This window comes from Rhinichthys klamathensis, unplaced genomic scaffold (assembly GCF_029890125.1).
Source record: "Rhinichthys klamathensis goyatoka isolate OS25496 unplaced genomic scaffold, OSU_Roscu_1.1 h1tg000605l_1, whole genome shotgun sequence".
Taxonomy (NCBI): Eukaryota; Metazoa; Chordata; class Actinopteri; order Cypriniformes; family Leuciscidae; genus Rhinichthys; species Rhinichthys klamathensis.
The window spans coordinates 470,521-493,875 of NW_026607060.1; the positions used below are offsets into that span (position 1 = coordinate 470,521).

Consider the following 23,355-nt stretch of genomic DNA (forward strand, 5'->3'; position numbering starts at 1 on the left):
AGTATAATTATTTTATATATATAAATACACACACATGCTTGTATATATTTAAGAAATATTTTCATGTATATACTGTATATAGATTTATATATAATTTATATTATATATAAATATAAATATTTTATATATAAATTATATTTTTTTTCTTAAATATACATGCATGTGTGTGTATTTATATATATACAAAATAATTATACACAGTACACCCACATATATTATGTAAAAAAAACTTTTATTTTGGATGTGATTAATCACGATTAATCATTTGACAGCCCTAGTATATTTGTATTATTTAACTTGTAATTATTGCAGGTTTGCGAACACTGCATTTGCACTTTTTTCATTTTGAGGAATACTGAATCTATAAATATGTAAATGAGATGAGTAAATGCATGCTAACATTTAGTCTTAACATGCGCTTCTGCACTTACTCTTAAATTTCTCTCAACATGGGGACAGGAGAGCTGTCAGTCAATAAATGGGAAAGCAAAATAACAACTCAAATATTTTGTTCTATTATAATATATTAAAATAGATTTGATTTTAAATGGTAATAATATTTAATAATAATAATAATAATATAATTTTTTTAACTGTATTTTTGATCAAATTTGAGCAATCTTGGTGAGGTTTTTAATGTGTCTGGCTTCTTTCAGAAACAGAAAAATTGTAATCCCAATCCCAAACTTTTGAATGGTAGGAATCGACACAGGATTGTGGTATATTACAGCGAAGGAGGATCAATTCTGTTTACCTTAAAAATTAGATCATATAAAGGCATCATCACAATATTTAGCATACTTTGAATTTGGATGTGCCTTGGATACTGAATTTGGATACTGGCTGAGAAGGTGTTTTCTAGATTTTGGACATGAATCACATTGTTTTATTGCTTTATTATGTTTCCTGGGGTGCACTTATAATGTTTGTATGATTTTTTACATCAAAATTTGTCATAATTCAGAAAATAAAAGGCATTTTTTCTACCCTGATTTTAGCCCTCTGGTTTGAACGATACAAATAAATAATGCTCAACTGAGACATTCATTCTGTTGAAAATAAATAACCACTTTCCTGGAATTAGGATCCTTTGAAAGGTAATGTTATTTTTAGTCCAGTGATCCTGTATCGCTCTTCTCTCCTCATCTCAACACGCCGTGGGACCAAAATTGCGATGATGAAGTAGGCGTAGATTTTCTAATGCAGAGGCGCCGGTCTTTCACCATATGACCGTTCTCTGAGCTTGGTTACAATAAAAGCTGGTTTTGGACTAACAATGAAGATTTCAGTTCTGAGACTTATTCTTATAGGCTAGTATGTGTCAAAAGCTCAAGGAAATTTAGATTTCTCAATTCATGACCCCTTTCATTCCTAATTGGTTGCTGATGTGCTGAAGCGAGGTTGACTTGCTTTTGTTTGGCTAGCTGGGCGAGAAAGTGAGCAGACAGACAACATTTTGTGATGCCCAGCTGGCATCTTGTCTAATTATCTGCCTCCCCATTCTTTGTTTTTGCTGATACGTAACCAGCAAATCTGCTGCTGTCCCGTTTCTGACAAGCATTTCAGTGTGCATTTTAAAGCAGTTTTTACAATAATGCCTAAACTGACAAGTCTGTATAAACGGATATTTGAAGTCTATTGCATGGTAATTTGTTAGACATTAGATATTTGTTTCTACATGATAATTTGTAGGACATTAGTGCCCCTGCGAGTCGATTTAGTGACTTTGCATTATTAAAACCCTGATAGTGCCAGGAAATGAACTTTTTTTCATTTTGAGTCGGTACCCATAGTCAAGACGGGGAGGTGAGCAACCTTATCCTTCACATGAATAAATAACCTTCTCCTGTACAGCCTTATCGCTGCTCAGTATGTCAATGTTCTGGAGAAAACACGGAGTGGAAATATCCCTGTTCTCTTTAGAGGTCTGGAAAGGAATCCAATGCTGTTTTTCCACTATGGGTTCAAACCTTTGTGTCTGAGGTTCATCTCAGATGGACATTGTTTTCCACACCCACACACAGCTAATTCAAGTGGCCTTTAAAGTCAGCCTGTAATGGATTCATGAGGCAAAATGTGGGCTTTATGTTGGTACTGAAATTAGAAATGTTTATAAATATGAACACAATATACTTTTGGTTGTATCATGATGTTCTAAACAGTTTTTGAATCAAATTAGACAGGACATTTTTAACTACATCCACAAAAATAGTTTTGGAGATAGTATAGTAGTATCTCATTACCAGCTCTGGTTCACATGTTCTGAAGATATTTCACTGAGAAAGGGGATGTCCTATAACCAGGGCATCTGCTAGCATCTTAGAGTAATACCTGGGATCTACTCATTAAAAAGCTTTGGAGGTAAAATGCTCATTAAAGGAAATTCAAAGCCACCAAATCTCCCTGTGATCTGCTGTAAGTGGAGCATCATAGCATTTGGCCTGTAATGAGTGAAGTAGTGATGAAGAGCTTGTAATTAAGCATCTGCTCAGGTGTGAGACCATTGTGTGCCTGTCTGCCCTCCTAATGCCACTACTGTACCCAGAGACTGAAGTCTCAGTGGGAGAACTACAAAAGGTTCAGATCTTTTCAAGCTGTTGATGTTAGTAGTGCTTTTTGGCATTTTGGATACCTGACTCTTTAAGATACCTTGGAAATAAAAAAATAAAAAAAGTCAAGTTATTTTCTTGTTGAGAATCCCAAGATCTTTAAGCATGAATCATTATGCAGTTTAAAAAAAAAAATGTATTCGACTTGAAATGGGTGTGTTGTGTGTGTGTGTGGTCCTGGTAAACTCTATGTTGTCCCCATAAGGATGGCAATACCAGACATCTTTGACCTTGTGGGGACATTTTTTGGTCCCCATGTAGAAAACAGCTTATAAATCATACTAAATGAAAATGTAAAAATGCAGAAAGTTTTCTGTGATGGGTAGGTTTAGGGTATGGGTATAAAATAATATACAGTTATAAAAATCATTGTCTATGGAAAGTCCTCATAAAACATGAAAACCCAACGTGTGTGTGCGTGCGTGTGTGTCTGTGTGTAGGCCTATTTATCAATACATATTACTAACCTTGCCTTTTTGATAAATAAGGCATTATTATACTGATCTCTAGCATTTCGCTCTGTTGTCATTTTCTGTTTTATATTTTTCTTTTCACGTAACAAAACAGCTTCCCTGCATGTTAGTGATACCACGATAACAAACTGCTTTACTGCATATTTAATTAAAGCACCTCAGAGGCAGAATGAGGGGCTAAAATGTCCATAAATACAATCTCTTGTAATGTGACATACAGTGGAGAAAATTATTTGATCCCCTGCTGATTTTGTAAGTTTGCCCACTTACAAAGAAATGAAGGGTCAATAATTGTTATAGGTTTATAAAAAAAAACATATATAGGTTATAAATTGATTTGCAGTGAAATAAGTATTTGATCCCCAAGCAAAACATAATTTAGTACTTGGTGGAGAAACCCTTGTTGGCAAGCACAGAGGTAAGATGTTTCTTGTAGTTGGTCACCAGGTTTGCACACATCTCAGGAGAAATTTTTGTCCATTCCTCTTTACAGATTCTCTCTAAATCCTTAAGGTTTCTTGGCTGTCGCTTTGCAACTCAAAGTTTCTGCTCCCTCCACAGATTTTATAGGATTAACATCTGGAGACTGGCTAGACCACTCCATGACCTTAATGAGCCACGACTTTTGTTGCCTTGGTGGTATGTTTTGGATCATTGTCATGCTGGAAGACCCATCCACAACCCATCTTCTTCAGTGCTCTGGCTGAGGGAACGAGGTTCTCGTCCAAGATTTGACGGTACAATAACACATTGTAACACAAAAAGTTGTGAAATTCGACACACAAATAGAGGACAGACCCAACATTAACACATGTTACAATGTAACAAAACTTTTTACCATACAGTTCTATGGGCTGCCATAGACTCAAGAGTTGAGGAAGAAGGAATAATGAATTATAAGAACACTAAAGGATGGAATAGGTTCCTACTTCCTTCACAGCTTCTGTGCTTGGCCCCTAATAAAAGATCATGCTAAACTACTAATGCCAAGGTTTTTATTTTAGGAATTTCAGTCTCTGGACAGTTACATAACTAGTTTGGCCACAAAAAAATCTTATTCAAAAACTGGATTTTGTGCATAATAGAAAAGCTATAGTATATAGCTTGGATATTTGTCTAACATAACAGCTGAATAAGGAAAAATTTGCACACATACACTATTATCGCCTTGCTCCGTGGCAAACATCTGGATTTGAATAAAACCAATTTGTGCTGGACAATGAATATTTCAGTTTCTAACAGACAGTGTTAAAAGAAAATCTGCATGGAAAGCTGATGGTCTCATAGCAATTTATTTCTGTAGTAGCAGCTTCCCCCTGCCTGCACTCACCCCCCACTTACAACCCAAAGATTGGATCTGTGTGAATTGAATTGAGTTGGTCTGCTGAAATATGATGCATTACATCGCCTGTCTGCTCTACTGTTGCCACGGCAACGGGCATCACATTGGCTGGCCTAACTGCACACACATTCTGCAGTAATGAGCAGTTGGCAAGATGCCAGGGCAATATCCAACCAACCTCAGTCCTGGTTGTTTCTTTTTCCAGCGTTTCCAGCTCATAATTCACAGATTCGCTCTGCATATTTCACCATGAAAGCGTGCTCACATCAGGATCCAGTGATGCACTCTCTAGCCACCTTTTTGTCTGTATTAATTACTGTCACCTCGCGCTGCCCCACGGCTCACTTTAGGATCAGTCACTAGGGGAACATACCTGACTTGATTTATTATTCCTGCAGTGTTTTTGGATCCTTCACCATTGTGGGACCATGAATTAGTTTAGACCATGTCACACAAAACGTTTAATTCTGTCATTTACTGTCCTAAAGAACATATATATTTTTTAAATGTCAATAAAATCCCTATGCAATGTTGTTTTGGACCCCATTGACGTCCATATGGACAAAAATCATTTTTTTAAACTGTAAACTATTTTCTTTTGTGTTCCTCCGAAGTAAACAAGCCATGCTGGTGTGAAACTGTCCATTCAAGACCTCTTTACTTGACAGATAAACGACTTATCTAAAATCAAAATCATGTTTACTGTTTACTGCAGCCTGATGATTGAATCAAACTGAATCCAAATGAATAGTTAACTAGCTTTTTGGCTTTTTCTGGAATCCCAGTAATGTTAATGCTAATCAAGTCAATTAACATGTCAAGAGTTTTCTGTGCTCCTCCTCCTTTTACATGCCGGACAGTGTTTCTCATGGAAGCCTGCCCTGTGGTGAAGAGTCTTTTGTTATACTAAATAAAAAACACAAGGATGTACTCAGGACCTGGGGCTGTGAGGAGACCCATTTGCTACCTGACACCCTGCCAAGCACATCCATTGCTCCATATAATGCACACGCTCTGCTGCACTATCATGCAATAAAATATTAATAGGAGACAAAGCCAAACACATTGTCAGACATGCATACATTTTTAAAGTTTGAAGATGGGGTAAATCTTCAACAAAAGGATGTATTTTATCTAGAAACTTTTAAAAGAGATAAACCTACAGTTTGTTTTAAAGAAAAAAAACTATAAAATTAATACAGTAAAAACCTGTGAATTGGTTAACTAACACTGTAGTATATACAGTGACATTTTTTTAAATAGTTTAACATTGCATTATCTGTAATTTTACTCTAAAATACTGTCAAATTTAGGGTTTTTGCAAGTAAAAACTATGAACTGCTAAATAATTTACGGCCCTATACACAGGAAAAGGACATTCTCAGATATCATCGTAAATTTAACAGGGTTTTTTATTAATTTTTCTTTTTGGAGCGGTGTAGTCCTGCTGCTTCACTCATTTGCTTCCTGGCTGTTATTTGTTTTCACAGTCAAATGGATTCAGGTGGCCATTTACTTTCTGTCTGTGAATCAGACACATGAAGTGACAATATAAAGACTATATTTGCTTTTAAAGTGGCCAGGTCTCTTCATGTATGGTTGGAAATGAGAGAAGAAAGTACTTTTCGGCTGGAAAGTATGATAGATGGCTGTGGAATATGAGTGGTCTGCTCAGAGCTGGCATAAGGTCCGCAGACCACTAGAGAGAGAGAGAGAGAGAGAGTCATCATTACGGCCTAATGAGCTCCACTCATCTCTCCAGTCAGTTTTATCAGTTCTCCCCAGTCGATATATTTAGAATACATATATTCATAGTAGATCTAGTAAATCTCAAGCAGATGGTCAGCAATTTTTTTTGATTTGTTTCAAATAGCATGCGGTTATTTCAGTAAAATACTTTAACGCATATGGATACATGCAGTTGTCAGACACATTCCGGCTAGTTGTTCTTGCAGTTAGGTTAGTCGGTCTTCCTGCTGTAAAAGACCAGCATGAATTTAAAGCTGTTCCAGGCTGGTCTGATATGAGGAAGTGTTGCTGTAAGCTAGTTTAAGAGCCTCTTTGGGATGCCAGCATCCCTAACACAAATATATGCTGTTGGACGAAACCCCTTTTGTTTTGAAATTTTGTCACTTAACATGAACACAAGTACATAGTAGGTTGTACCTGGTACAACTTCCTGTTATGGAGAAATGGGGTGAATAGTCAGGACACTTTCTGTTGAGTTTTGTTTCATTTACTTTATTTTGATTCCATTTCATTTCATTTTCCAGGTTGTAAAGTACCTAATTCTTTCTACATATTGTTGTTCATTCATTATCAACTACAAGCTGCTGCTATAGGGGGTAAAAACTATTTATGGGCAGTGGAGGGGGGTTTACAGGGCTATAAGGGAGCAGGTCAAAGTTTCTATTTAGTCAACATGGTCTGAGTTCATTCAAAAACCTATTTTGCGTTATTACCGACCTTCACTGCACTGCACAGGGAGAGCTGTTCCTACCCCTGCCCACAGAAACACCCCCCGTGAGACTGAACAATGTTGGCCACAAGGGTGTCCATCTATGCTATGGATATTATTTGAACCAAGCCAGATCAGATTAGCAAAACTACAATAGAATGGAAATTGTTTCCATGAAAGACGTTTTCTCAAATATTGAATTTTGTTATTATGCTTCAGGGTTCCAGGACTAACTTTTAGTTAAAGTGACATCTTTGAAGTATGTATGACATTTACTTTTAAAATGTATTTCTGTACTTTTTTCCACACAGAAGACTGAAAGCACATCGTGAGACGCCTAGTAGATTTCACATGTCTAAACTCAAATGCATGCCTTGTGGATGATATACATTAGATAGGTGTGAATTATTGAGATGAGGGCGGGATGGGCACATGCAAATAAGTCTCATTTGGACCAGAGCAAAGTTTTTGAATGGAGCTCTAGCAGCTCTTGGTGAAAATGCCTCCATCTAAAATATATACTGCATGCATACATGAATGACAATAAGATCGCTCTTCTGAGCATCATTTGCATCTTTATATTGCTTTTAGGTGACTGGAGTGGGTCTAAAACAAGTCAAGCTGTGAATACCGAGATCACCACAAATAAATGGGTAAATGGTAAAGCATGGAGCTCCATAAATATATTGTGCTGTGTCAATCAAAATGGTCAGGTTTAAAATGTTTGCTTTAACATACAATCTTTAATATGTTGCTAATATGATAATTTATTTTCTCATAGAACATCTTAAAAGTCTTCTGTAAGTTAACCGTTTTGTATTATTGATAGTACCATGATATTAAGATCTGATACCATCACTTCATACAACAGTATTTTATTGTAATGGATGGATACAAATATTTGCTGATTATATTTTGTGCAATTTTATGCAGTCAGCGACTTTCTTTTGAGTTTATATACCGTAGTATAATATAATAAAATAATATAATATATAATGAAGAAAATAATACTTTTATTCAGCAAGGACGCAATAAATTAATCAAAAGTTACAGTAAAGTTTTTTTTTTTCAAAATAAATGCTGTTCTTTTGAACTTCTGAAAACCATGTATCACGATTTCCACAAAAATATTAAGCAGCATAACTGTTTTCAACATTGATAATAATACTTGTGCACCAAATTAGCATATTATTATGATTTCTGAATCATGTGACACTGAAAACTGGAGTAAAGATTAAAAAAATTCAGCTTTGCATCACAGGAATAAATTACATTTTAAAATATATTAACATACAAAACAGTTATTTTAAGTTGTAATATTTCCCCATATACAGTATTTGTGATCAAATAAATGCAGCCATGGTGAGCATAAGAGACTTTTTTCATAAACATTTAAAAAATATTGTATTATTTTTTTATATTATGTTATATTTCAAAAGAAAGGGTGCTGACTGTTTCCATAAACTAGCACAACAGAGCAAAAAGTCTCTTTGGGTTAACAGTTGATGAGGCAGTAGTGTGTATTAACATTTATAAATGACAGTGTGCATGGCTTTGTAAAAATGATAAATGCCTTGCAGAATAGTGGTCTGATAAATCGAGCCTGGAAGCATGGTGGTGCAGGCTGACCTGCGAACAGTCGGACAGGTAATTGGTTGGATCAGGGTGTAATTCAGCTCTAACAAATCCCTTTCACAGCTGGCACTCTGTCTGAGGCGGGTGACTCTAGGGGGATGGGTGAGAGACCGATAGAGATTGAATATAATGATGAGGTAGTGGAGGAATTGGGCAAGAGCAAATGAAAAATAGCGCCCTTGTTGGTGAGATTCTTGGTACATCTGGGGACCAGTGAATAAGGAGGTTTAGGGGGACAGAGGTAAAGATGAAAGAAGGGGACAGCTAACCAAAAGAAAGACAAATACTGCAAAGTGACATGCAAAGTTTGTCACATCATGGCATGAGCGTAGTTTTGCTAATTTTGACAACCTACAGGTTTTGATGATTGAAATGTGTATATTTTGACCATTTCGAAATATAACACCAGCGTAACAGAGCTCACTATTAAATGAGTTTGTAAAGCGAGTCTCTGAAAGCCAAAGCCAGCCATGTATTTGTCATGCAAAGCTGTTCCCCTCCTCCTGCCCTGTCTGCCCGAGCACAATGCATCTGCCTGCGTTCCCAGGCTCCACTTGCTCTCTTCAGTCTGGGAGGGGGAAGAGAAGCCCACTGGCCTGACCAAACTGACCCTTGTCCTACTGCAGCTAACTCACTCACAAGCAGCTGGCCTCGGACCTCCGCTGATCATCAATATTCATGCCTCATACAAAATTCATTCTCAATATCACAGACGCCGAGGCCTGAGCTGTCCCGAGCACTGTGCGCTAGCTGTTACTTTCTTGTTTTATTTTAGGACATTTGTGACGAAACAGACTTGTTAAAGAAGAAATGTGTCTTACATAATATTTGGAATGACTATGAAAGGATATTCTTCATTTAAGAAGATAGCTATATGTCTTTATTAAAAAGCAGACTAATTGGACAGTACAAAAGTAAATAAATAATGTTTGAAGTTACAAAATGCTAATTATTCTGTGATTTCATACACACAGTTGTTGACATAGTTTAGCAACAACGTCATGCAAAATATCTTTGCATTGTACCTCTGAATTCAATGGAATGTGGCTCTACCTGCTCATGTATTTTTGTGTCACATAAAATTAGGTAAATTATGGGACCTGACATCCGGATATACATCTGACTATAGTGATCAAGTTTATACATTTAAACCAGGTTGTTATCCGCTTGAAACTGTTTCAATCGGTAGCTATTATACTTCTGTGCATTTCCTGCCTAGTGAGGCAGAATGAGTGCCTTCAAAAGGACAGCGTAGCCGAGTTGTTTTCATCCCGTGTGCCACTGCTTTGTCTTCAAAGTGAAAACGCAGGCAAATTCCAGACCAAAAGCTGGTCTGTATCTATATTGTTGTAGATTTATTTAGGTTTTTCCTAGTCTGCACTTGGTTGGCATTTTTGTCTTGTGATGAAAGAGTTGTGCATTTCACAATGGTGAGGGTATTCACTGTCAACAAACATCTGAAAAAAGAATGAGGAATCGGTTTTGTCTAGTTAGTTTCCCTAAAAGTGACTGCAACGTTTTCATAATACTTTGATGGCATTATAAGCACATCAAACTACTCATGTATTTTTATAATCAAATAAGCACATTTTAAATAGCCTATGGAATCCATGAGAACACAATATTATTGTAAAATTCAGTCTGATAAATATGGACCCTAAATGGGTTAGATTTAATAAAGTGAAACAGCCCTGTTTGAGATTAACAATTTACCTAGTGTATATTATTTTATTACTTGCATATCGAATTATTTTTTACCCTGTTGTCATACAAATTTATGTTGTTTAAACAGTGTTGGTTTCTTAAACTCTTTGACATAATTGTCACTTTTGTTACCATCTGTTTGGATTACGTGTTCCTTAATTATATCATTCTGGATTATTTGTCTAATTTCTATTACGAATTATGTTGTTTTATGTCAACTATGAAACAATGTTGTTATTCTCTCTATAACCCATTACTTATACATTTCCCTCCAATATTTGACTTTATATCACGTTGGGAAAAACACATCTAGCAAAGCCATCGTGACGAGTCCTGGTTGACCATCAGCTCTCTGGCTGTGTTTCAAAACCTAGCGAGCTGCCTAACTAGACAGCATCTTTGGGCATTAAAATCAGTTCAACTTACGCATTACTCTTCGCAACTGTTTTAGAACGATACTTCCCAATTTCCTACGATGTCCAAAAATACCGCATGTGCTCTTGAATCGCAAAAATGCACTATAGGAAGGCGGTTCAGTAAGTTTTGAAGCACAGCCTGAATGTGGCCACCATTTTGGAGGTGAGTGTGTAGAGTTGGAGGAAGTGCTCTGAGAGCAGCGCTTGAGCTCTTCCTGTAGTTACGGGGATGAATGCATGAATGCGAGAGAAGAAAATGGCGATCGAGCAGGACAAATGTTTCCCCTCCTAGACTCTGCAAATGTGTTGATTTTCTACAGCCTTATTATTTGCTTTCATTTCATCTCTGCTGCACTTTAAACTACAAGAGGTGAGTTTTTCGAACCGTTCGTGTGTGTGTTTTTGTGGTTTCCACCTTGTAAGAAGCATACATTGATCCAGCGTATCTGCGATATAACGTTACGTTATAAGCTGAGCTCAGCACTGGAAAGACACGGTTAAATGTTTTACTGTTGTATGCGTTTGCATGATAGTTACACATTTTAATTGTTTAGAAAACAATAGTGTCTACTGTCTGCATGGTCTAAAAAGCACAAATGCATCTCTGTTGTAGATTTCTTGAACATTGATCTCCTGCTTTCACATAATGGCATCGAAGTGACATTGCAGTCGGCGTGTATACAAATATAAAAGTCGAGTTAATGAATGTAGTTACTATATTTAAATATCAGGTTTCGTGCGTTCTGAAACTTTACTGTAGTGTATTTTGGAACAAATGTGGATGTTTAATTCGACGTCCTGCAACTTTTCTCTATGTCGACTTTAGTTGGTCAACGTTAACGTAACGTTAGCTGGAGCATTCGCTCGATAATAAAGCAACAATTAACGTTACGATAAAATCCGATAATGTAACACTTGCGAGCAATTAAACCATTGTTTGATTCGTTGAGCAGTTAAGGTAAATGAGAGCCTTTAGTAGCCAGCTGGTTTGTTAGCATTCTTAGCTCAGCTGCTGAATTGCGCACATCGAGTAAAATGGTCTTTAATAACTGGATAACAGTTAGTTTTCATTTTTTTCAACCGATTCATTCGCTTTAATAACATCATGCAGAGGCCAGCGTTAAATGTTGTGTGTTTATTTTGTCTTTAGCTTTTAAAGTACGCAGTCACGGCAGCTAATTCAGAAGGAAATTTTCAGAGAAAAAGCATAGTTTCCCTTTCCCAATCCAGAATGAAGGAAATACAGACATCCTGAAGTCTCTCTTTGAGAGAAAAAGTTGTTTAGAAACGTGTTGAGTGTGTAATATTGTAATGTTTTTAAGGGCAGGTCAAGGTTGCTGCTGTTAGCAGCAGCAGTAGCAACTGAAGCCAGAGGTGGGGGAGGAGGAGGTCTCCCTGCTTTTAACCCTCTGAATAAATTATAGCAAATGTTGAACTTCTTCATTTGTTTTGTTTTTTTAGAAATATATTTGTATTATTTAAGCTCAAAGGTTAGCTAATGAATGTACAATTAAACAACAAAAATAATATGATCAATAAGTTATGACAACTTATGTTTTTAACATTGCATTAACTCATCATAATAAGTTAAGCAATTTTAAACTTTTTTCAAAAGTTATACAAGATTCAACTAATATTTTAAGTCAGTTAAATGTAATCTAAGCTGAAATGACTTAAACATCCAAGTTGAAATTTAAGGCAGCACCTTTTTTTTTTTTTTTTTTTTTTTTTTTTAACTGCTCTTTCTTTAATGGTACTGAGTACTCTGTGACTTACAATCAGAAGTGTATCCATCCATCTTTTCCTCATTTTCCTATTATGTAACTATGAAGAGAGGCATAATGAGTTGATTTTGGTTTCACATTGTAGTGTGTGTTGTGACGGGATGTTTGTGGTTGCCATCAGATAAATGGGGGGGGGGGTTCTAGATCTATTCTATTTTAGATTGACTGTTTCTAGGCTGTATAGTGCCAAAGCATTGCCTTGTTGTCATTGCACACTTCAGTGTCATTCACACAATATAGTCTCATGTCATGTACAAGAATGAAAGGTGCCGTTTGCATTCACCTCCATTTAGTTAAATACCCTATATCAGGCTTGGCTATATAATCCAATTCCACTCTGATTCTGTCAGATTTATGCTTATGCAATAACTATTGGTTTAGTCAGCATCATCTAGGAACTAGAGAATGAAAAGTGAATGTCAGTTTATTAGTTTAACAGCTCTGTTTTATTTCCTTATAGATAATTGGATGCTATTGCCACCAAAGACATTGAGGAGAAGCAACACAAGTCAGTAAGTATTTTCATCTCCCTGTAGTCATTTTCAGTAAAGTAGATGGGTGCTTGGTTTTTCTGAAGCTTGATCCTTCTGGGCTTTTCCTATTCATTCCTATGCTGGGCGGCGCTAACAAAGCAGAGTCAAAGCAGCTGCTGCTGGTGTAAGCAAATGCAGTTCCGTTTGAATTAAAGGGGTTCCCAGTGCTGAGTAAGCTTTGCTTTTTTTAAATGTTCAACAAAAACAGTGTTTGTGTAGCTCTTTGTGACGCTACTGTATTTCAGTCATGAGTCACAAAACCCTTACCTTCACTGTTTATATCTGCCTGAGTTTGTTTTAATGTTTATGTACCAGATAAAAACTACTGATCAAGACATCAGTAACACTTTCAGTTTTATTTGTTTTCGTCTTGTTGTGATGCCGAGAAGCATCAGTATATTGCTTAACTGGTTTGCTTTTAACTTCAAGTTAATCATAGACAGGTTTTGAGTTCTTCTTATCAGAGAAATGAACATTGCCCCTGTATGGTCATAACCACGTCCACACCTAACAATGCCAGGGACTAGATCATAACACGTTTGCTTTCACTGAGTTTGATGGCATATTGTTGTATATTTCTAGCATTTACGCCTAAAAAATTTGTTTCTTGTTTCATGTCATTGTTTTATGATTATTTCACAATGTGCTTTTCGTCTGTTGATGCATAATGAGAAAAGTGTCATTTAGATCATCTTAGTGACTCAAATCTAGGGCTCCATGATGTGGGTAAAAAATCGAATTGCTTTCTGATAAAGATTGCGATTTAAAAAAAAAAAGCTGCAGGTTTGCTTTGATTGTTTGTAGGGCTACACAATTTGGCCAAAAGTTAAATTTTTATATAATAATAATAATTATGCATACTAAATAGAAATAGTAAACAAAATGAGATTGTATTACTGTAATATTTCACTGTAAAATAAAAAATAGGGTATTTAAAATTATTTTACAGTACAACTGTAAAATAACAATACTAATAGCTGTCTTCATTTCTTTTTCATATGTTAAACAATCAAGCTTTTATGTTGGTGCAGGGAGGCCTTAAAAGGAAAGTTCACCCATCATTTACTCACCCTCATGTCATTCCAAACCCGTAAGACTCGTTCATCTTTGGAACACAAAAGAACATTTGAATAAAATCTGAGCTAGTTCTGTACTCTCCATTGACAGCTACGCAACTACCACTTTGACACTTTAAAAGTTTAATAAAGAGATTCTAATGTGTTACGCAGCACGTTTGAGCTTCAACAACAACCAATGAGGTTCATTCTAATGTGTTACGCAGCACGTTTGAGCTTCCGCAACAACCAATGAGGTTCATTCTAATGTGTTACGCAGCACGTTTGAGCTTCAGCAACAACCAATGAGGTTCATTCTAATGTGTTACGCAGCACGTTTGAGCTTCCGCAACAACCAATGAGGTTCATTCTAATGTGTTACGCAGCACGTTTGAGCTTCAGCAACAACCAATGAGGTTCATTCTAATGTGTTACGCAGCACGTTTGAGCTTCAGCAACAACCAATGAGGTTCATTCTAATGTGTTACGCAGCACGTTTGAGCTTCAACAACAACCAATGAGGTTCATTCTAATGTGTTACGCAGCACGTTTGAGCTTCAGCAACAACCAATGAGGTTCATTCTAATGTGTTACGCAGCACGTTTGAGCTTCCGCAACAACCAATGAGGTTCATTCTAATGTGTTACGCAGCACGTTTGAGCTTCAGCAACAACCAATGAGGTTCATTCTAATGTGTTACGCAGCACGTTTGAGCTTCCGCAACAACCAATGAGGTTCATTCTAATGTGTTACGCAGCACGTTTGAGCTTCCGCAACAACCAATGAGGTTCATTCTAATGTGTTACGCAGCACGTTTGAGCTTCCGCAAGAACCAAAGAGGTTTGTTCTCGCACGCCAAGCAGGTTCTGGTTGAGCTTCTGTTTATGTTCACTGATCAATGTTTATGTGAAAAGCCTAAATTCAATCTTTAAATCATATAAAGCGAACATGCCTCTTCAGAAAATTTTGGACTAAACTGCTCAATTCATATAGATTAGTTTTACGATCTCTTTATGAATTTTTTGATGCGACAAAGTCGTTGTTGCGTAGCTGTCAACGGAGGGACAGAAAGCTCTTAGATTTCATAAAGATCTTATCTTGTGTTCCACAGATGAACGAAGTCTTGCGGGTTTGGAATAGGGATGGGAATTTTTCAAAAATGTTAGGCTCATAAAAATCGAATATTAGTTTATTTAAATGACGTTTAATGAGAGGCTTTAAGTTTTTGTCACAAATTCTGAACAAGCTTACGATTAGGCAATATACACAACAAGCTTACTTTATATCTTAAGGTTTTCTTTTTGTTGAAAACTTTTAAACAATAGGCCTATGTGTAAACAAAAAAATATAAAGAACAAAAGCATTTAAGCTCAAGCAGCGTGAACGGGAAAAAACGCTAATGAAGCAATTATCGTGTTTATATTGTTACACGTTCATGTTGAGAAAAACAATAATATCCACATGTTCGAGTGAGAAGGCGCTGCGCCGACAGACGTTGCGGAGACCCAAAGATAATGTTGTGCTAACTAAGCAAAGTTTCTAACATAAGTGTCATTTCGGCTCACTCGTGGTACTGCTGCGCTTTCCTGCAGTCGTGAATGCAGTGAAGGACAGCTATCTTTTCTCATTCTACTGGTGTTTGGATTTCATATGATTTCTCATTGTTGAGGTGATATTATGATAACTCAGTTTCATTAATTAATTTGATTAAAAGTAAGATCATTTTCATCAAAGTAATTCCAAACTTTGCGAGGCAGACGACGACATTGCGATCAAATGTAATCGACTTGTTAACACGCTCCACAGCGCCACCCAGGGCATTTGATTATAACTGAGTTAGGGCTTGGGATTTATCATGGATTCACTGCATTTATGGCCAGAAACTTAGTAAATTAATAATTTTTCGAAGAATATTATAATAGATATATTATAAACATTATTTATTTATATATATATATATATATATATATATATATATATATATATATAAGCTTTAATTATAAAGATAATAATAATTACAGATTGAATACTTGACTACCGATATTTGTGCACACCCCTGAGTAAATGACAGAATTAAAAAAAAATGGTAAACTAACACTTTAAAGCTTCTCTAGTTGACAACAGCCGGTTTATAAGTGGTTGTCATTAGAAGTTCGTTAAGGTTGTTGATGCACGTTGTTCACAAATGCACACAATAAACAGCCCAAACTCAAGAGCAGAAGAGTTTGTGTGGAGCAGCAAATACTGCAAACTGAGCCGCTCAAGACACTGATAACAATGGTTTGTGAGCTGCTCGCGTGTAAATGCTGCGCTTCACACTGAAACATGCAGTGCAATTATTTATTTAAATAAATTGCAGCCTTTGCAGTTTAAAAGTTTAATTGTACCATATCGCTATTTCAATTCGTTTTGAAGGCCTACTCAGACCAACAATTTGTTACAATTATGTGATGCATTTATTTTTATTTATTTAAGGTCTTGCCGTGAAGTTACATGTGCTGGTATGATTTTGACTAGTCATCTTTTAGCTGTGCTTATTATGTCAGCGCTTCACAAACAGATGCCCCTGTCTTTGTGTTTGTGTATGGGAGGATTCTGTTGTTGAGATAGCCATCTGGTTAAACACTTTAAGGAGAAGAGGTTGGGGGAGGGGCAGGTTTGTGTGGCCTCAAGCTCAATCTTGATGGGCTGACTTTACCCCCTGGAAGTGGCTATATTCTACTTTTCCCATCAGATACTTGTTTGGCCCTCTCACGTATTTATGTGATGCTGTAGGCTTATTTTATGAGCTTGAAGGATGTTGAAACAGGAGGCAGTGTAACTCTACCCCCTACTGTTGGTAACTGCTCACCAGGCTGAAGTCGCAAAATTATCTCTTTGAGTGTCAGTCGTTTTAGCTGTCACTTGATGTGAGCTATACCAACTCGTTAATTTTTTTGTTGACTTTCTTAGCTTTTCAATGCTGTGGTTCAATTTGTACTAAGCAGTGTTGTAGTCGAGTCACCAACTGTCGAGTCCGAGTCGAGTCTCGAGTCCCAGTGTTCGAGTCCAAGTCCGAGTCACCAAAGAAGAGTCCGAGTCGAGTCCAAGTCGAGTCACCATTACCTGAGTTCAAGTCCGAGTCGAGTCTCGAGTCCTGTGTTCGAGTCCGAGTCGAAATTATATACACTTAAGCCAAATCAAGCAACATTTTTCAGGCACTCTTTCTTGCAGCTAGAAATGTGTATGATATCACTAGAATTGCCTTTGACCTTAGTTCAAATCATTGTCAACTAACTGTGGCACGATTATATTTATTTAATTGTTTAAATACATTTTTGGATGATCAGTCAACTGGAATGGATAAAGAAAACAAAAAAGAAAGCCTAATTGGACAGAGGAGGAGAAATGCATTCTTCTTGACAAATATGGTAAAAGAAAAACAATTTAGAAATTTTGAAAAGCAAACTAAATCCCAATGTAACTGCGGCAAAAAAAAACAGAAAATGCAGTGCTAAAAGCAGTTGTAACTCCGCAAGAAAAAAAGTGGTTGCGATGTGTGACAGTCAAGGTCGCCGTCTAGTTTGTTAGCTAAAATAAACATAATTGTGTTATTGTATGATAAGCGGGATTAAGCGCTGAGCGCATCAGACTTTGGCTCAGCGCCAGCCATAGCACGAAAGCACAGTTTAAATCTGGTACCTTTAAATGTCACGTCACTGTACATTCGCTCCTTAGTGGTCAGCTCAGCTGCTGCAAAGCGTGCCAAAATCGAAATTGCTGATTAGATGTAGAGGAATTTATCTAGTGTTAAATTAGTGATATGTTATCTCTCTCACGAGAATGCAGCGTAAAGTGAGTGACGTCAGTGAGTGTGTTGTCAAGCAAGGAGAGCGAGCGGTAGCAGCGTCTGTGAGGGAAAAAATAGATCACGGCCGGTCTTGGACCCCGAAACAGGAAAAGTGTAACATCGTATATCAAATTTTTATAACCTATTTAGTAGGGGTGGTTAATCTGTCTGATTTCCCGATTCGATTCGATTACGATTATTGAAGTCCCGATTCGATTATAGTCGATTTTCGATTATTAACGATTCTCGATTAGCGATTATTGATTTTCCATTTCACAACAGTAAATGAAAATACACTACAAAGTGTTTGCAGTATTAAAAAAAGTCAGCTGCTGAATTACTTAACTCTTTTATTGAGTAACAACAACTCAAAGCACTTTCTGTGTCGTGTAGTTATAACTTCAGAATTATTTGTATGTAGCTTATGTTCTGTAGAACACAGAAATGAATACATCACATTGTGTTGTGACTCATCAAGTTGAACTAAACAATAACAAATAAATGAAAGGCTTATTTCCTTTAGGAAGTGGATCAGGCTTAAAAAAAAATTTTGTTTGGTTCCGGTTTCCGACCGACCCTGTCAATTTATGTGCGACCCAAATTTATTTTATGAGCTTGGGTAAGAAATAATAAAAATTAAATAAATACACAAATAAAAAACTGAGGCGAACTATAATTTACGTTTTTGTACGGCACGCGATGCAAGATGCCTGTTGTCCTCCAGCAAAACAAACGAGCTACATGGTCGTTCACACATCGTTCGTCAAACTGAACTATAATACATATACAAGTATTTTTTTTTTTTTTTTGTCATTAAGGACACTTTTATTCATATACGCACACATACAAATGCATGCATTCATAGGCACGCACACACCACATGATGAGTTACAGAGTAACCTCCATCCGCCTCCCAAGTTTCATTAAAAATCATCCCAAATCCCAATACCCAATATCCCAATACACTTCTTTCGCCATGTATTTGTTCGTTTCTTTTATTATTTTATGCAATCCAAAACACTCTAACCTGCCGCGCTTCGTATCTCCAGAGCCCGTCTAACTTGTCCGCGACATATGGATTTTTGAAGGACAAGTAAAAGAGAATTTTACTTGCCCGAACGGACAAGTAGCCTGATTAGAACATCAATAACAAACAAAAAAATAACTAGGGATCACTAAACCGAGAGAATGATTCTGATTTTATTACATTTATTGTAAGTTGCGATCGATTGTGGATAATAAATGTATTAGCCTGCTGACGGTGAGGTGCGCTGTTGACGCTCGCGCAGCCTCTCGAGGAGAAATCTACACACATGAGCGCAGCACACACACACACACACAGGTTAACAACATACTGCCTATAAAAATCTAAATGTGGAGTTTCTATATTTTAACATTTGTGTTAAGCAGCCTCAATTATTTTTCCTGAATACCATATCACGATTGAAAATGTGACATTGATTTCCTACAACAGTTCAATAAACAGTTAAAATTAAGTCACTTACATTTTAGATGAAATATTGGCTGTTTTTGTTCTGTTTCTGCAGCGAAAATAGTTCCAAACAAAAATCACAGCAGAACCACGGCGCATCTCACAGGAACACTCAACCTGTTTTCATTACTGAATGATTCAGCATTTTGACCGAATCGGTTGAGTCAAAGATTCAATGACCCATTCATTTCATCTGTCTCATTCTTGAATGAATCAACCGTTTAAACGAATCGTTTGAATTAATGAATCAATGACTCACTCATTAATACGGCCGCCTGCCGCCACCTATTGGCAGTTTAGTGTTATGTTTGTAAGTAGCCTAGTATACTTCTTTCCGATGTTTCTTATTTGTACATTTAAATCAATTTCATAACATTATTTTATGCAATTGTAATTTTTCAGTGTAAATTATTTAATTTGATCAGCCCTACCTAGGGTAACAGTATGCTTGATCTTTCATTTTAAATTCCTAAATTTGATCAATAAATTCAATTATTTAGAATAAGACGACACTATAGGGCATTTAATAAGATTGGGGGAGGGGATGCCCTTCAAAGGTGCAGATATTACAATATGCCAATTTAAATATCAAAGCTGATTGAACACTGATGAGAACATTGCTTCAGAATAAATAAATTTTAAAAAATCCGGACAAGCAACTTTTTTACTCTGACAAGTGAATGACAGATTTACTTGTTTGGAGGGCAAGCATATGAAAAGGCTTAAGGTCGAGCCCTGAATAATTTCCTACCTATCCCTTGCTGCTGCCACTTAAAAAAAAAAAAAAAAAAAAAAAAAAAAAAATCCCTACCGACCCATGACCTCAACTGACAACAAACCAGAACCAAACTTTTTTTTTTTTTATGCCTCAGAACCAACATACTGTAGAAATTGGACAATTTTCTTCTAGAAAGACAAGGTGTTGTAGCAAGCAACGCTCATTAGGCCGGAGACACACTGGCTGCGTGGCGTGAGCGTGGCGTTTCTGTTGCGTGTCAGCTGCGTCGCGTTTTCTGTGTCTTTGCACACCAGAAACGTGTCTGACGTGGCGCCACTGCTGCTAGGTGACATAGAGGGACAGTCTACATTTGGGTTAGCGGTGTGTTAATCCTTACTACAACAATTTCAACTCTTGCCTCTTGCCTTTACGACAACAATTTCAACTGTTATCACACATCTTCCAAAATCCGAAAAATAGGGAAGTGGGCTGTCTGTTTATTTCAATAACATTTACAAATTTTGTGTAGCTTTAAAGAGCCTATATTTAGCCTGATGGTGGACCGTCACTCAGAAGACACACTATGTTGTTATTGTAGCCTATTATCTTTATATCCTCCTGAGGCCCAGAACGTTTTTTTCAAAAGTTTTTTTTCTTCTTCATGTAATCACATTGTTAAGAGCATAAGAAACAAATGAAAAAAAAAGAGATATTTTATTCATATGTTATGCTATGACCTCTGTAGTGAACACCAGGACTCGATTGTTTAAAAAATAAAAATGACATAAATTTGTATATAGGCAAAAATAATGGCAATATTTGAAAATCGATAATTATTATTATTATGTTTAAATTACATTGATATCTGAATTTATATCAAAACCTAGACTTTCAAACATCAAAATGTAATTTATTAATATGTATTCGTGTACAAAATGACATATAAACATCGTTTCCTATTCTATTTTGCCTGGAAACGCTTCCAACACGCTTGCGTGTCGCGTGAAAAATAGGCGTCGGTTCTATTTCTAGCATGCACGCGTTTTCCGCGCGGCTCATGCAGGCAGTGTGCAAGCTCTAACCTGTTAACATGGGAGCCGAAATAAAAACGGACACACCACGCAGCTGAGACGCAGCCACGCAGCCAGTGTGTCTCCGGCACACCTGCTCTCACTCGCTCTGGCTGCCGTTACACGCGCTTGCTAACTGGAACTGGGCGCGTTCGTGACGTTCAACTTCCGGTATAACATTTTTTACAAAATAAAATAATGCAAATTTTTTTTTTTTTTTTTTTTTTTATATTAAAAAAAATCGATTTTTGAAAATGTAATAATCGATTCATACTCGTCCATAACATACTCGCGATTAATCAATAATCGATTTTTTTCACCACCCCTACTATTTAGTCAGAAACAACGTCATTCATTTGATGAATGCTCAAGTCCGATTTTATATATTCTCTCGAGTCCGAGTTAGGGGTGGGAATCTCTAGGCACCTCACGATTCGATTTGATTACGATTCAGAGGGCTGCGATTCGATGCTAAATCGATTACCAGAATCTTTTTTTTGTCTGTGTGTGACTATAAATACTTTGCTTTAAAAGTACAAAGTAATGACCCATAAAGAATTAACGTACAATATATTTTATTAACATTGCAAAGAACCAACAGGAAAATACATGTGTGTCTGAACTAGCAGCAGCATATTTGTAGTAAATTAATAATATAACAACGACCGGTAACGTTACAGCCGAGTGTTTTTCCTCCTCTGGCTGGAAACGTGTCATATGGCTTCTCATATGTGTCTTGTTTCCGAAATATTTTAGTTTTACTCTACAAAGCTTACAACTAGTGTGGCTCTTGTCCAGCTCCTTTCCCCCTTCAACTTCAGAAGCCAAAATATTTCCACACGTCAGCTTTTAACGAGGAGGGTGTTTGGATTTGGCACTCAGCCATCGCGTCCGCGTCTGTTATGTGCACGCCACAGACGGTCCGGCCACTGCACTTCCGCGCTTCAGAGTTCCGTCTTTCGCGTTCCGTCAATATTACGTTATTATAAATATATATCTACATTTTTTTTTTTTTTTTTTAAATCGATTTTTGACAATTGTGAATCGATTCAGAATCGTCCACATCCGCATCGCGATGCATCTAAGAATCGATTTTTTTCCCCACCCCTAGTCCGAGTACTAGTCATCAGTCCGCGAGTCTAAGTCGAGTCACGAGTCCAGAGAATGGAGTCTCGAGTCGGACTCGAGTCCAGAGAATAAGGACTCGAGTCCGAGTCCAGGACTCGAGTACTCCATCACTGGTACTAAGACAGTGATTACTCTGTGACTTACAGTTGGATTTTTTTCCTAATTTTACCACAGGATGTGGTTAAATTTTGTACAAAGAGTAAGAGTGGTTTTAGGGGTGGGGGCAAAAAATCGATTCTTAGATGCATCGTGATGCGGACGTGGACGATTCTGAATCGATTCACAAATGTCAAAAATCGATAAAAAAAAACATATATATATATATATATATATATATACACTCACCGGCCACTTTATTAGGTACACCTGTCCAACTGCTCGTTAACACTTAATTTCTAAGCAGCCAATCACATGGCGGCAACTCAGTGCATTTAGGCATGTAGACATGGTCAAGACAATCTCCTGCAGTTCAAACCGAGCATCAGTATGGGGAAGAAAGGTGATTTGAGTGACTTTGAACGTGGCATGATTGTTGGTGCCAGAAGGGCTGGTCTGAGTATTTCAGAAACTGCTAATCTACTGGGATTTACACGCACAACCATCTCTAGGGTTTACAGAGAATGGTCCGAAAAAGAAAAAACATCCAGTGAGCGGCAGTTCTGTGGGCGGAAATGCCTTGTTGATGCCAGAGGTCAGAGGAGAATGGCCAGACTGGTTCGAGCTGATAGAAGGGCAACAGTGACTGAAATAACCACTCGTTACAACCGAGGTATGCAGCAAAGCATTTGTGAAGCCACAACACGCACAACCTTGAGGCGGATGGGCTACAACAGCAGAAGACTCCACCGGGTACCACTCATCTCCACTACAAATAGGAAAAAGAGGCTACAATTTGCAAGAGCTCACCAAAATTGAACAGTTGAAGACTGGAAAAATGTTGCCTGGTCTGATGAGTCTCGATTTCTGTTGAGACATTCAGATGTTAGAGTCAGAATTTGGCGTAAACAGAATGAGAACATGGAACCATCATGCCTTGTTACCACTGTGCAGGCTGGTGGTGGTGGTGTAATGGTGTGTGGGATGTTTTCCTGGCACACTTTAGGCCCCTT

General features: G+C 37.1%; 1 protein-coding gene across 3 annotated transcripts in view; it reads left to right on the top strand.

The window, feature by feature from the left end:
• The first annotated feature begins 10,841 nt into the window (after positions 1 to 10,841).
• Positions 10,842 to 23,355, top strand: part of LOC130075818 (trinucleotide repeat-containing gene 6A protein-like) — a 64,675-nt gene continuing 52,161 nt past the window's right edge. For 2 of the 3 annotated variants that reach the window (XM_056240582.1, XM_056240585.1), the window contains exons 1-2: positions 10,842 to 11,007; positions 12,882 to 12,929. The gene's annotated coding sequence lies outside the window, so the exon portion shown is untranslated. Of the gene's footprint in view, positions 11,008 to 12,881; positions 12,934 to 23,355 lie in introns of all 3 variants that reach the window. The other variant, XM_056240583.1, reaches the window with a different exon arrangement.